This window comes from Sapajus apella, unplaced genomic scaffold (assembly GCF_009761245.1).
Source record: "Sapajus apella isolate SASKATOON/1434 unplaced genomic scaffold, GSC_monkey_1.0 scaffold1, whole genome shotgun sequence".
Taxonomy (NCBI): Eukaryota; Metazoa; Chordata; class Mammalia; order Primates; family Cebidae; genus Sapajus; species Sapajus apella.
Window position 1 is genome coordinate 54,115,248 of NW_022436941.1, and position 10,041 is coordinate 54,125,288.

Sequence of the window (10,041 nt, forward strand, 5' to 3'; positions counted from 1 at the left end):
GATGAAATATGAATATTTTTACAAATTTAAGTTGCAGGTTGTAATCTGAACACCAAGTTTACAGCATGTCACTATTTTTTCTAACCATTAAAATAATTTTATTTCTTTTTTTACAAAATAAAGATAGTAGCTTAAAAAAATCAATGATAATTTTTAGTGCAAGATGGTGACCTGAAAAATCATACTTAAACTTGTTGCAGCCTTAAAACTCTACTTAAATTACAGTAAATATTTAGTGGAATAGGTAAAATTCATAAAAACAGAGAATATTTTAGGTTGCCTCAACAGATTTCCCCCACAAAATCTCTAAATAATATAAAGAAGATGGGATTGAGGAACTAAATAAACCAAATTGGAGAAAGCTGCAGACCAGCAGATCAAAATAAGCACAAGAAAAATCTCCACTAGTTGTAAAACCCGTTCTACTCAAGGATCTCAAGTATAATTTTATAATTTTGTGGAAAAACTGAAATTAAAAGACAAAAATAAAAAACATAAAACTTTTATTTCCCAACAAAAGCTCCATGAAAGTTAAGGCAATTTTGAAAGCAGTGGTAACAGCCTTTTAGTCGATCCCTAAAGAACTGAGGGTCCTGGTAATTTAACCATATCAACGCCATCTTTTTACATTATTAACTGAAGAAAAATGGGTACCCATTACAGATTTTTTTTTTAATTAGGAAACAAGAAATGCTAGAAAAAGTCAAATCAGGACTGTAAAGTGTATGCCTAATAATTTCCCATCAAAATTCTCACTAAATTACTCTTGTTTCATAAGAGAAATAAGCAAGAGCATTTTCATGGTGGAGAAAGACTGTTGAAGCTTTCCCAGGTGTGTGTTCTGCTAAAGCTGGCTAACATTCTTAAAACATTCTTGTAATAAGTAGATGTTATTATGCTTCAGTTAACCAGAAATCAACAAGCAAAATGTCTTGAACATCCCATAAAACTGTTGCCATGATCTTTGCAATTGACCAGTCTATTTTTGCTTTGACTAGAGAACTTCCTCCTCTTGGTAGCCATTGTTTTGATTGTGGTTTGTCTTCAGGATCATGCTGGAAAAGCCATGTTTCATCTTCTATTGTAAATTCTTTGAAGAAATTCTTCAGGATCTTGATTACAGTTGTTTAAAAATTCCATTGAAAGCTCTGATTTTGTTTGTAGCTGGTCTGGGTGCAATGGTTTGGTACCCATCAAATAGAACATTTCCCAACGTAAATGTTTCAGTCAGAATTGTGTAAGATGAACCAATTGAAATGTCTATGGTGTTGGCTATTGTTTTATGCTGTCTGGTGTTTTGTTTTTGAGACAGAGTCTTGCTCTGTCACCCAGGCTGAAGTGCAGTGGCTCAGTCACAGCTCTCTGCAGCCTTGACTGCTTCTTCACTATAGTGATTCTCCCAACTGAGCCTGTAGAGTAGCTGAGACCACAGGCAAACACCACCAGGACCAGCTAATTGTTTTTATCTTTTGTAAGGATGAGGTCTCCCTATGTTGCCCAGACTGGTTAATAATTGTTTTTCCTCAATTAGGACATGAACAAGGTTAATTATTTTCCTCACTAGTTGATGTGGATGGTCTGTCACTGAGGGCTTCAATTTCAACGTTGTTGAGTGCCTTCTTACAAGTTATCAGCTAGTTATCCATTATTAAACTGCTGATTTAGTTGGGTCATTGATGTATAAACATTTTGTAAAACATCCATGATTTCACAATTCTTCTGCAAAAGTTTCACCATAAATTTGATGTTTGCTCTTGCTTTAATTTTTGTGGCATCCATACTGCTCTGTTAGGGAATCTTTTCAGACCAATGTCTTATTCTGCTTAGTGCCTCACACTAGATGTTGCTGAGACACATTATGGCAAATTAGTACAAGTTCATTTTGGTGCAAAAAATTTTAAAATCCATGCATACCTTTTCCATAATATAATTTTTCATAAACTTTTTAGAGACACTTCATATATTTAGAGTTAGCAGATATATAATACTCTGACTTTGTACTACAGAGTCACTGGTGGAGTATGATTTTTCCTTCTTATTAAAAATAAAATAGCTTTTTTAAGAAAAGAAATAAAAGTCTCCAAGAAATGAACTAGGCCTCTAAAGATAAATTTCAGTAATTCAAAGTAAATCTAATCTTATTTTTATTTTGAAGGAAATGACAGTATATTGCAACCTGAACACCTATGCATTCAAGTAAAACCTTTTTCTAAATATGTACAAATAACTTCCAAGCAGGTCATTCATTCCAGGTATAAGACTACTGGGAAAGTAACTAAAATATGAATACAATTACTTTCATTAAGTATTTCAACCTCAGTTTATAATTAGAGATAGACATTCAAAAGTTAGCAGTTAAAAAAACAAAATAGAACGTCTGAAATGAACAAACAGAACAAATAATACTAGAGAAAAAATAAATAATTTTGGACATATAAAAATATATTTCACATTCTAATCAATATTCTTAGGGAGATTAGAAAACACAGAATATCTTAAAAGAAAAATCAGATTGCATCTCACAGTCAAAAGTGTCAGAGAACAAAAAGGATTTCTGGAAATTAGAAATATTTTATACAACACTTCCAGCATCTACTCTGGGAATATAGAGAGCTAAAAGGAGTGCCACTTTCACTTTTCTAATGTAACAGAGTAGATTTACTTAAAATTCATTTTTTTAAAAACCCGTCAGAAAACAAAGCAAAGACCTGGCCTTCCATCTAAAAAAAGACAGGCACCTGTAGGGAGGGAAGAGGAGAGTTCACATACTTAGCTAGGGTAGATCTACTGTAGACTTGTAAGAACTCAGCTAGAATAGTTGATGAGTTGCTTTAGGCCAAGTACGAAGTTGCTTTAAGCAAAGTGTGGAGTCCCTGGAAGGTCACAGAATTTGAGGAAGTTGCTATTATTTGAAAGATATTTTCTGAACAAACCCATCTATGCCTTCACAGATGACATCAAAATGTCCAATATCATGTATACCTGGGAAGAGGATGCAGCACATTTGTGGGCAGGGCAAGAAACTCCACCTAGATCCTGTAGCTTTATCTCCCCAGTATTTCTCTTATATAATTTGTAGAGGGAGAGTCAATAAGTACTGTCACTCTTAAGTTTAATACTCATTATATCTACAGTAATGAAACAGGAAAAAAAAATTCTGGGAGATTAGCAGGAATAGGCACTGGACTCAGAAAGACAGCTGGGGATGGGGAAAGAGAACAGATCAAGTCTCACTGTAAAATTAAGGTATGTAGAGCATGCCTAAAACTGAGGCTTATTCAGAGTATCAAGGAATGCCCAATCCCCACTGGTCCTCCTACCATTAAACAGTGAAGGATTGAATGAAAAGTAACAGTAGAAAATTGCTAAGAGGAATAGGAAAAGAAAAACATGCCAAGAGGCTTTCTCTGAGGCATAGCACAAAGGGAGGACTTAAAACAGTCTAGCAGGCACTGCTCTGGAAAACTAACCCTGTCCCTATACACAGGTTATCACTACTGAAATTTGAAAAGTGTGATACCCTGAGAGTAACCATGGCAATGATAACATCAAATCTACCTTAGCTCCCCACCAGTAAAAGACAATATCAGATTGGGTGAAAATCCAAGAACCAAATATATGCTGTCTATAAGAATCTTACTTTAAATATAAGGACAAACAACAAATAATATAAACAGAAAATGATGGAGAAAGATGTATAATAGAAACATTAATGAATAAGGATGACATTTTATTTTAAAATATCATCTTTAAAATATCATCTTTAAAGATGACTGCTAAAGTAGCTTTCATTTCAAATAATATTCACGGGTAAAGGACATAATATTTCCAAGACGATAAAATGAAATGGGAATGTAACTAGATATAGAACGTTCCCCACCACAATAAAAAAGGTAGATGTGAAAAAGAAATCGAAAAAGCCAGATTTTATATTTAAGGAGTTCAATATTTCCAAGTAATTGATAGGGTGGTTTTAGTGAAAAAAAAAAACAAAACAAAACAAACCAACAAAAACTGCCTAAAATAGACCATAACAGCACTTTCAATCTACTAGACCTGACTGACTTTCACAAAACATTTCACTTCACAAAGGTAGAATAAGCTTTCTTTTTAGGTATATACAAAACATTCATCAATACTGACCTTATTCTGGGCTATAAAAAAGAGCTCAACAAATTTATAATACTATAATCATGCAAATAATGTGCTTAGAATATAAAAGAAATAAATTAAAAGTCAATAAAAGAATGATATACAGTTTTATGATTGTAGCTTTGTGCTATAATTTTAATGCAGTAACTGTGATGCCTTCAACTTGTTCATACTTTTTTAGAATTGCTTTGGCTCTTTTGGGTCTTTTGTGTTGCATACAAATTTTAGTATTGCTCATATCTATTCCTGTGAAAAATGTCATTGGAATGTTGTTCATAAGAGATTGTGTTGAACCTGTATATTAATTTGAGGATTATGGATATTTTAACAATATAAATTCTTTTGACAAATGAACATGGAATATCTTTTTCACTTATTCCATCTGCTTCATTTCTTTCATAGATGTTTTACAGTTTTCAGTGTATAGGTATTTTACTTCCTTAACTAAATTCATTCTTTAAGTATTTTACCTTTGGATGCTATCATAAATAAGATTGTTTTCTTCATTTCTTTTTTAGCTAAGTTGTTATTTCTGTGTAGAAATATTGTGATTGTGTGTTGATTTTTTTATCTTACAACTTTACTGAATTAATTAGTTTCAACAGTTCTTTTTGATGGAGGTTTTGTGTTTTCTACGTATAGTATCATATCATCTGTAAATAGAGATAATTGCACTTCTTTTTTCCAATGTAAATACCATTGGTGTATGTATGTATCTATGTCTGGTTGCTCTTAATCATATTTCCAGTACTATGTTGAATAGAAGTGGTAAAAGTGGATATTCTTGGCTTGTATCAAATCTTAGGTTAAAAGCGTTTAGTTTCTCACAATTAATTATAATGTTACCTGTGGGTAACATTCATAAATGATGTTTATATGTTGAGAAACTTTCCTTCTATATCTAAACTCTTAAGAACTTTTATTAAGGAAAGATGTTGAACTTTGCCAAATGTTTTTTTATGTTAATTGGGATGAGTATGTGTTTTTGTCTTTCAGTTAGTTAGTAATGTATTACCTTAATTGATCTGCATGTGTTAAGACTGATAACACATGCAAATCCATGTGTTATTACTACATCATGATGTATAATCTTTTTGATATGCTGTTAAATTCACTTTGCAAGCTATAGTAATCAGAACAGTATGATACAGTCATTAAAACAGATAGAACTGTGGAGCACAGTGGAGAGCCCCTTAATAAATCCAAACAAATCTGATATGGTGAACTAAGTTTTGATAAGTACACCAAGAAATAATAGGGAAGTTAAAGTCTATTCAATAAATACTACTAGAAAAACTGAAGTTCCGCATGCAGAAGAATAAAATGTGTACAATAGATTGCACACAAAATCTACTCAAAATGGATAAAGATCTAAATGGAAGACCTGAAAGCATAAAACTCCTAGAAGAAAACATAGGAAGAAATCTTCTTGACATTGGCCTTGGTAGTGATTTCTTAGATATTACACCAAAAGCTTGGGCTACAAAAGCAAAAATAAATGAGACTAAATTAAACTAATAATTGTCTGCCTAACAAAGAAGATGATTTTTAGATCAGATAGACACTGTCTGTTTTAATTAATAAAATGAAAAGGCAACATAAAGATCTGGAAACAATACTTGCAAACCATATACCTCATAAGCACTTATCAATCAAAATTTACAAATAACTCATAAAACTCAAAAATAAGAATATATACTATTATATATAAAACAAAATATTTTATTGGTTAATTTCTTAGTTTTGATAATTGTCCTACATAACGTAAGATTAATGCTCAGAAGTAAAAACTGGGTAAAATGTAGGATGGTACTGTGTATTAATTTTGAAACTCTTCACTAAGTCTATAACCGTTTTCAAAGTATTTAAATTGTTTAGCTTTTAAAGTTTTGTAAGATAACATTGTTAAAATGTTCTGAATCTAATGCAAAAGTCAATGAGATAGAAAATATTATAGAAAATTGATTGGTGTAAAGTTCAATCGAAGTAGGTCCAACTATTAAGGTGAAAACATACAAAGTGGAAGGATAAAATATGAAGAAACTATTAGAAATAAATAATTCAGAAAAAAATACATGTCATTAGGTTAAATGTGTTTACTAAATGCCTCGCAGAAAAAATGTAAAAATGTCCACACCTTTTTTTTTCTGTATTTCACTATTTATTTAGATATTTAAATTCTCACGCTAGGTTTTTACAAACTGGTAAACACTGACAAATTATTTCTCCCACAGAAATATAAAACATATCCCCAGACAGTATAAATGTGTAGTTGAACTAATACTAATACACAATACCATTTGTCAATTACATAATAAAACAAATTATCAAGTATCCAAATATTAAATTACACAACTTAAAAGACAAATAAAAATTAGATGTTTGCTCAATTTATTAGCAGAAACCCATTTCTTTTTTTTTGCAAGAGAGGTCAAGAAGAGAGGGGGAAAATCACTGTTTAAACAAATATAACTTGGTAACTTCCAGTAAGTATGAAAAAAAATACAAAAATTTCAGAAATTTTATGAATAAGAATTGTTTCAGCTACAATAACAAAGCATCTCCAAAGCATTTTTAAATCTTTAAAAATATTTACTAAATTAAAGAGCATATTGTACACGTTCTGAACAAGACAAAGGCAATATTTTGCTAAAAATAACTAATAGCCCCCTCCCATTCTTTTCTTAGGCCCTCCCTGTTAAGTTGTATCTCAGAGTGTAAACATTAAATTAACTGTAAGGCTGTTTTATCTGAAGACATTAAAGACATGTGTTTCTGTATAATGTAGGTTTTTACTTAACAGCACAAAGTGTGATTTATAGAAACATGTTAAGTAATCACTGTTAGACTTGGTTAAAAAAAAATATCAGTGGTTAAGCAAACCTGATGTGGGAGATGTAAACATAAGTGAGAAAGCAAATAATGATGTAGGTCCTACTTTCAATGTTTGAAAAGATTGGTGGAATAAACCACATAAGACCTAGAGGGTTCATAGTTCCTAGGATTTTAGTTCTGCATGATACTAAAAATATACAAGTATTGTGCTGGGAATTTTGGCACCTAATCTTCTTAAATTTCCTATATATTGATAAAATTCTGGCATGGGAATAGATTTAAACAAGACATAACTCAATAACTCATGATTTCAGGAAAGATCAGTTAGTATAAGTGACAAGCACGCTTTAAATAGTGACAGCCAGAAATCTTTTGCCATGTATCCAAATAGGTTGACTGTAACCCAAACACAGAGGTTGTCAAATCTGTCAAGCTTGTGGCCTGGTAAAACTGCCTTTCAATACTCCTATGGAGGATTCATTAGACTTATTCACTAAGCCAACATGTTGGCTAATACATACAACAAATTAGGTCATCTCAAGTTCTACTTCAGAGGCAATAGCATCAAGCACCCCAATTTTATTAAATGGAACAATTGTTTCTATGACCTTTGGAGTTTTTGAAGAGCAGCTGAATACTCTTCAACTACAAAAGTTTGGGTGATACTTCTCCAACTACAAAAGTTCCTTGCTGTTAAATGCTTCATGCCGGTTTTGTCTTAAAAATTGTACTGCCTCTTCATATTTCATTCTACCTTCAATTAATGCTAAGCAACAAGTACCGGAGCTCTTTCAAGGCCTGCATAGAGGTTGTGCTGTGCCTGGTAGTAATCTCCACTGCCCATCAGAAACTCCACAAATGTGTGACCGAGAACACCACAGAAGTGAGGAATATGTTTACTCATTGAAGATTGTGGCCTACTTGGTCAGCTGATCCTCACAGGCCACGGTGGTGGTGGTGGTTGCTGGGCAGCAGGTGGCCTCGGCCCCAAATTCCTTCTATTAAAATCATAAATAATAGACCTTCAAATCACTATGGACAAAGAGAAGGTTGCATGTGCTTTAAATATTAAAGCATACAAAGAATAAAAACATTAAAAAAAAGGCAACATCAGACTTCTCGAGAAGAATATTAGATGATATATAATGAAACAATGGAGAAATATCTCCAGAATTTTGACTGTAATAACTTTGAACCCACAATTATAACTGGCAAAGCTAAAATCAAAAGGAAATAAAAAGAGATCTGTAGATAGGCAAGGTATAGTGTCACTGACCATATCTGTTATTTGTAGAAAAAAACTTGAACATAAGCTGTAGCAAAATGACAAAGGAATTCTAAAAAGATGAATAATGGAAAACAGGAGCTTCCATTGAAAAAATATTACAAGAAGAAATGGGCAAGCCCCTGGAGAAAGCAATCAGCAATATGTAAAACATTTAGCAAGTACTATGATAAATAATCTGGATAATGTCATTGGTAGTGTGAGAAAATTTTATGCTGCTTCTGCCAAGTAGGAAAAGGTCAAAGTAATCAGAAATTCTTTTAAAAAGAGCTGCACAAAACGTTGTGATCCAAATGAACCAAAATAAAAATGTGACATGAGTTTTAATGCAATAAAGTGTGATATATTTAACTTAAAAATGGATTACTCTTTTTAAAATTTCACAGTTTCTGTGTGAAAGTTAGGCCTTCTTTATGTTTATGCTTTCTTCTCTATGCACTGTCCTGTTCTGTAATAAAAAAGTATTTACATTAACAACGTAAATGCTCTTTGTTTTCCATTTTGGAATCAAAATATTACAAAACACAGACATTTTAAATTTTATTGGAGTAGGAACTGTAAATTTGATAAACCTTGTCAATGAATTTTAGTGGTCTGAGAATCTGAAGTTAGAAGTTGAAAAGGGGAGAATTTGAGTAGGTAAAGGTAGGGATATTAGCAGGTTTTTATTTTTGTCCATCTTATGAAGTCTGGGATCAAGTCTGTCTTTAGAGAAATAAGAATTGGAGATTTAAGAATATCACTTAAAATTAGAAGATAAATATATGAAAACCTAAAAATAATTTAACAAAAGGTTTGAAAAGATACAAAGTCTCTCAAGGCAAAATTTCTCATACTTCAATGAAGTAAATACAAATAGTTTACAATTGATATATCAAGAAGGAAAAATAAAACTTTTTTTTTTTAGAATTTCATTGAAAATTCTAGAAAGAATTAAATGTTGTTAAATGAGAAGAATGATACAGAAACTAGGTCTGAGTGACATGAATTTTGAGTTAATTCTGTCATGTACTTGTTTGAATTTTTTTCTTTTTTATAAATATTTTCTTGTGCTCGCTTTGCCAGAACATAGACTAAAATTGGAACAATACAGGGATTAGCATGGCCCCTGTGCAAGGATAACAGGCAAATTTGTGAAGCATTCTGTATTTAAAAAAATTTCTTTCTTGTATTATTTCATTAAAATTTTAACATATTTTATAAAGAGATTTAATTCAAATTTTCTTAGGGTGAGTTTTCTGTGGAAAATATGTTATTTCTATTAAATATGCCACCTATTTTAACTCAGAGCTATGATTCTAGTTTAAAAATAATATTGACAAAAATGGCTACAGAATGTATGAATAGTGGTATATAAATATAGAAAACTATATATAGGGATATAAAACAGACTAGATGAGATGTATCCTTAAATATTTGAACATATTCTGGGATAAACTCTTGTAATTCTTCTCAATGGTAATTAGGCTACTGGATTAAAAGTATTTCCCAAATTATTTTGCTATTAACCTGGCTATCATAACCAAAATAAATTAATTTGTAATGATAATAAGCTATAATGTTAACTGTGATATTTTACTGGTATTATAAAATAAATGGAAAGAAACATGAAATTTGGTAATTTTTAAATTATTTGCTTAAAATTCAACATCTTTCTCAATTGCACAGATTAAAAAATTAAAATTCAATGCAGAGTAAAGAAAACCAACTGAGAAAAAAATTGATTTGATAATGTCACAGGTTTCTTTATTATACTTGTAAGACTCAGT

General features: G+C 31.3%; 1 non-coding gene across 1 annotated transcript; it reads left to right on the top strand.

The window, feature by feature from the left end:
* The first annotated feature begins 9,321 nt into the window (after nt 1-9,321).
* On the top strand, nt 9,322-9,425 carry LOC116554274. Its single transcript, XR_004270146.1, has one exon. It is a non-coding gene; the product is annotated as a U6 spliceosomal RNA (small nuclear RNA).
* The last annotated feature ends 616 nt before the right edge of the window (nt 9,426-10,041 follow it).